The 6,042-nt window shown below is 42.6% G+C and overlaps 1 long non-coding RNA gene across 1 annotated transcript; it reads right to left on the reverse strand.

Annotated features, from left to right (window-relative positions):
- Positions 1 to 2,667: 2,667 nt before the first annotated feature.
- Positions 2,668 to 3,154, reverse strand: LOC140181156 (uncharacterized). The gene is made up of 3 exons (XR_011875877.1): positions 3,016 to 3,154; positions 2,867 to 2,921; positions 2,668 to 2,787 (listed from the first exon to the last, which is right to left on the reverse strand). It is a non-coding gene; the product is annotated as an uncharacterized lncRNA (long non-coding RNA).
- Between the last annotated feature and the right edge of the window lie 2,888 nt (positions 3,155 to 6,042).

Genomic DNA, 6,042 nt, shown 5'->3' on the forward strand with positions numbered 1-6,042 from the left:
CCCACTTGGTGTGTGTTTGGGCTGAGCCTGAGTGTTGCACGTGCAGAGGCCATTTGTGGAGTTGAACGCCAGTTTCTGTGCCAGTTTGGGCGTTCAACTCTGGTTTTGGATCCTTTTCTGGCGCTGGACGCCAGATTTGGGCAGAAGGCTGGCGTTGAACGCCAGTTTACGTCGTCAATTCTTGGCCAAAGTATGGACTATTATATATTGCTGGAAAGCCCTGGATGTCTACTTTCCAACGCAATTAGAAGCGCGCCATTTCGAGTTCTGTAGCTCCAGAAAATTCACTTTGAGTGCAGGGAGGTCAGAATCCAACAGCATCAGCAGTCCTTTTTCAACCTCTGAATCTGATTTTTGCTCAAGTCTCTCAATTTTAGCCAGAAAATACCTGAAATCACAGAAAAACACACAAACTCATAGTAAAGTCCAGAAATGTGAATTTAACATAAAAACTAATGAAAATATCCCTAAAAGTAACTAGATCCTACTAAAAACATACTAAAAACAATGCCGAAAAGCGTATAAATTATCCGCTCATCACTTGTGTGAAAAGAAATCTAAGATTCATAAGAAGTAGAAATAGAGGGACGGGAAAATGATATAACAAGATCCAAGCTCAGCCTACGAAGCCAAAGCTGGCCGGAGAATATTTACAGATATATATACATATCCCAAATCCCAAAATATATAGATGAAACCTAACTCTCCTTAGACCTCTAGGAGGCATAAAATAAACAAGTTATATGGAGAGGAAGTTAAGTATATATACATATAAACTATATAACAAAAGGAACCCAGAACCCACTCTGCTTCAGAAATCTAGACGCCTACCGATGAGACTCTCAACCTGCATCTGAAAATAACAACACAGTATGGGGTGAGAACTGGATGTTCTCAGCATGGTAAAGGTGCCACGCATATAATATATAAGGTCTTGGGAATGCCAGAGGCAATCCTAGAACGCCGACACTCAGATTATAAAGCTTAAAATAATAAACAGAAATCATAAAAGAGGGTAGGTATCTAAGGAATTATAAAATCAACTTAAACTTATCCTTATCACTCAACCTGTCCACCTTTCCTCCGTTCCTCCATCTCCAGAGAGTTTGCAAAGACAAACAAACAGACAATTGCAAGCATCGGTAGGAGACAAGTAGTGGAAGTAGCCATTATCATAATTAACACAATATATTCAGTTAGACATTCCCAAATAAGGCATAGCAAACAAACAAACAAAATACACATGATGTATGCCTGTCCTATGGCTGATGAGGCTCATCTGTCAGTTATTAAGCCAACCCGACAACTCCAAAACCCTTGGACTATCCCCCGACGCGTATTCCCAAGAATTTATGCATAGCTTTTCTCCAGTATATAAAATTTCTCAATGGGGCTCAACATTCCCAGGAATAATTTATAAGTGCCCGGTTACACTTACGTTATAGGGTCAACAGATTATCGAGTCTCAACCTGGTACACGAGGTGGCAAGTCACAGTACTTTACCCAGAGAAACTCGTATCTCAGATCAATTGAATATATAAGCTAAATCATTTTCATAATCAATGTAAACTTTGCATAAGCATGTCATATGAGCCATGGTATCATATATACTCCAACATACTCTTTTCCATATTCACTTTATCATTTTTCCACTTTACTTCGTCTCCAAGTTACATTAATTTCCTATCTCTGTCCTACTACTAGAGCTATTACTATGATTTGAGGCTAAAAGAATGAAAATGGAGGTTTATATATTCAAAGTTGAGCTTTAAAACACAAATGGACCATCACACGTACGCATCCCTTCATTACGCGTACGCATAGGCACCTGACAGAAGCACCCAATCGCGCATGGAAGTTTCGCGTACTCAAGCACCCCATGTCATGCGTACGCATGGGCCACGTGTATGCGTGGACATGCATCCTGGCCCACTACGAGTACATAAAACTTTCATTCCACGCGTACGCGTGGGCGTACGTTTTTCCAAAAATTTTACTAAGTTGAAAAAGCTGCAGAATTCCAATTTTTAACCCCAAACTTCTGACGTGCATAACTATTTCGTTTTAAATCATTTTTCCTCCGTTCTTCAAACGGCATAAACTTCGCGAATCCAATTTTCATATAAAATAAGTTTGAAATCATTTGGGGGTCCGGAAGCCAAGTTATGGCTCGCTAAAGTTCGGCCAAAAAATCAAATTTCTCAAAAAGTCCAAACCTCACTTCATTAAAATCAAGTTCAATATCCACTCCCTATATATATATATATATATATATATATATATATATATATATATATATATATATATATATATATATATATATATTCAGCACAACACAAATCATAACATCTCCATACAACTCTACTATCCACTTACCAAATCACAACCTAAGTTTCTTGCCTCTATCAACATAATCAGCAACATATAACCATGCATACATATACAACCAATATCATCAATTTGCCAACAATATCCACACACCAAGGAATTATGATTGCCAACACATACATAACTTATATCATCAATCAACATCATTAATGCTAAGCATCCAACTTACATAATCATTCCAACTTATCCTATGGTTCTCTAGCCTAAGTTTTCACACGACATTATATATTAAGTACGAAAAACCTAAACCATACCTTGGCCGATTTTTGCGTATACCCCAAGACACCACCAAGGCACCCAAATCAAACCTCAAGGTTCAAAATCGTCAAGACAAGGCCTCCCAAACTCCACCAAGCCTCCAATGTACTTAATCAACTTCAATATACACATATACAAGCCTAATTCACATAGTTCACACCCAAATTCAATACCCAAACCCACATAAGCTAGAATTTGTAGAATTTTGAGAGTTCTCACCTTATATATGTCTTGATTAAACAAGGACCCATAAGCTCCTCCAGCTAGTTTGAGCCTAAACATCAAGTCACCGAATTTTAATAACCAAAACCTCAATTGTCAAAAATCCAAGAGAATAATAGTCTGAGACAGAAACTGAGGTTTCTTACCAAAATTGGATACCGGGCTTCGTTGAGCTCGACGTGCTGGACGCGTGCCCATAAACAGTGTGGCGATCGGAACTCGGATGAAGAAGTTATGGTGGATTGATGTGGAGGTTAGGGTTTGGAAACTCTCCTCTTCCCTTGGCTGTGTTAAGTGTTCTTCTTGCTGAATAGGGAAGGAGATGAGCTTCAGCTCATTTAATTGATGGGCTGGTTGGGCCCACGGGTCCGGTTTGGACCCAGTTGGTCCGTTCGGCCCAATTTCGGGCCAAATTCTTTGAAATTAGTGTCAAAAATTTTATTTTAACGAGCTCTATCCTAACTTAATATAAAATTCACATGACGAGCCTCTGGTAGATGGCCCCAACATTTTTCAACTCGAATGGCATGACCGTACAGTAGTACGTGTCGTCCTCGTCAGGTCAATGCATGGGTATTTGATTGTACCCGGAGTATGCGTCCATGAAGCTGAGGTACTGATGTTCTGAGGCGGCGTCAACTAGTCTATCGATGTTTGGTTGGGGAAAGGCTTCTTTAGGACATGCTTTGTTCAAGTCCATGTAGTCGACGTACATTCACCACTTGTGTTTGCCTTTTTGACTAGTACAACGTGGCCAACTAGGTCGTGTAAGGGAGTTCTCGATCGGATGAAGCCTGCTTCGAGCAGGTCTTTGACTTGGTTTTGTACTTTAGATGCTCGGTCGGGGGACATTTTCCTTTTTCTTTAAGCCACCGGTTTGGCTTTTGGATCCACGGCTAAACGGTGGGACATTAGATTAGGGTCTATGCCCGACATATCGGCTGGGGTGAATCCGAACAAGTCCCTATGTTGCTTTAAGATCTTAATTAGGTCGTCCTTTAGGTCGTAGGGTAGCTTTTTGTTGATGGATGTGAATTCTTCCTTGGTTTGCCCTATTTGCAGTTTTTCCTTGTCTCCTTTTGATTCTGGTCGGAGTTGGGTGTCTTAGCATGCATCGAGGTCGGCAAGAAAGATGCCTATCATATCTCGGAATCTCTTATGGAGGGCCAAGCTAGTGTTGTTGCACTCCACCGCAACTTCTCGGTCCCCGTGTATCGTTCTGATGGTGCCGTTGTCGGCCTGAAACTTCAGGATTAGGAGACAGCGGATAGATTGTTGATCATCTTTCTTCCGAGAATGATGTTGTAGATAATGGAATCCTTGAAGACCACAAATTCGGAGAGAATGATTTTACTCTGGCTTCCGGTTCCGTTGATTAGTGGTAACACTATAGAACCATTCAGTTTGAGGAAGTTGTCTACGAGTCTGGTCACCCCAATGCGGTGGCTTTGCAGATTTTTGTTTCGAAGACCCAGCTTATCGAAGGCTCCACTGAAGAGGATGTTGGAATCAGCTCCGGTGTCGACCAATATTCTTTTCACCAGTCCGGTTTCAACCTTTTCTGAGATGACGAATGGGGCGTCTTCCGCCGAGGTGTCCTGTTGGCAGTCATCGGGGGAGAACTTGATCGCCAATGGAACTGAAGGGGTTAGTACTTGATTTTTTACGGCTAGGACTTTGAGATCATTTTTTAGTGCTGATTTCGACTTTTTGAGCGCGTCCTTTCCGGTGATGACATTTACTATTATGGTGCGGTCAATTTCTAGACTTTCTTAGGGGTGCCTGTCGTTCGTCCTCAGGTTACGTCCTTCACGCTCTGGTGATCTTTCTCTTTCAGCTCTTCTGGGTTCTCGAATGAGCTCGGCAAACTCGGGGAGTTTTTCGTCTCAGAAGGCTTTTTCGAGAGCGTCCTGTAGGTTGAAGCAATCTTGGGTTTTATATTCATATCCTTGGTGGTATTCACAGTATAGACTCTTGTTCCTGCCTGTCTGTTCCTTCAGTTGTCGCACCTTTGGAAGTATGCCTCGTTCCACTATTTGGTGATATATTTCTGTGATAGGGGCAGGTAGGGCGTGTAGTTCATGAACTTCCCTACCCTGGGTGGTCGATTGGGGTAGTGGATTTGAAGTGTTCCTTCGGGATATCTTTCAGTGGTGGGTTGTTACAGGGTGCCGTGTTCCCATGCTGTCGTTTATTGGTTGCCACGAATTGGCTTATTTCTTTGTCATTTATGTATTTTCTGGAGACGTTTTAGATTTTTTACATTGTCCAGACTGGTTTGGTGGTGAGTTGATTTTGGAAGTCTTCATTCATGAGACCATTGGTCAGACAAAGATTGGCTACCGAGTCTGTGAGCCCGTCGACCGTTAGGCATTTATCTTTTCTTTGAGTGATTCCGAGTAGGCTAATCGAGATTTTTTACTTTGGTGATCCTAGTGGTGAACTGTGCTATAAACTTCCTAGAAACATTGTCGAAGCTGGCTATGGAGCCATTGGAGAGGGCATTGAACCACTTGATCGCGGGTCTGGCTAAGGTTATCGGAAAGGCCTTGCATCGTACCATATCGGCGGCTCCTTCCAGGTTTATCCTGTCCTCGAAAGCCATTAGATGTTTCTGAGGATCTTTGGTGCAGTCATACTTCATGTCGGTGGGTTTGTCAAAGCCTTTTGGGAGTTTGGTTTTCAGGATTTTCTCGGTAAAAGGGGTAGTTCCCATTATCACATGCTCATCGAGTTGGTGTTCCGGATATCTGGAAATGCTGTGGTTGCATCGTATGTCGTGTCATTGTTCAAGTAACATGTTGTTCCCGATTTCACGATGCGATCGAATCCTGGAGGTTGCTTGACTTGCATGTTCTGGGTGATATCACTCTTTGGAAGTGACTTAGCCTTCGAGGTTTTGCACTCTGAGGCAAAGTTTTTGGATTATTTGGATTGCTTTCTCTCCTAGGCCATCGGGTGCTCGAATTTGTCAGGTTGACGATCGTCCTCCTTCTGTTGCCGAACAGGGGTTGGCTGGCGGTGCACGGTGCTAGTTATCCTCCCATGGGTGGGGAGAACACTATCCTGAAGTTCGGGCGTTGGGCTTCGTGGGTTTGAGTTGTGGTGGTGGCTGGAGGATTGCTTCTCGAGGTTCTCTGCCATGCCGCCACGACTTGGCAGTCCCCACAGAC

The sequence above is a fragment of the Arachis hypogaea genome, chromosome 18 (genome assembly GCF_003086295.3).
Source record: "Arachis hypogaea cultivar Tifrunner chromosome 18, arahy.Tifrunner.gnm2.J5K5, whole genome shotgun sequence".
Taxonomy (NCBI): Eukaryota; Viridiplantae; Streptophyta; class Magnoliopsida; order Fabales; family Fabaceae; genus Arachis; species Arachis hypogaea.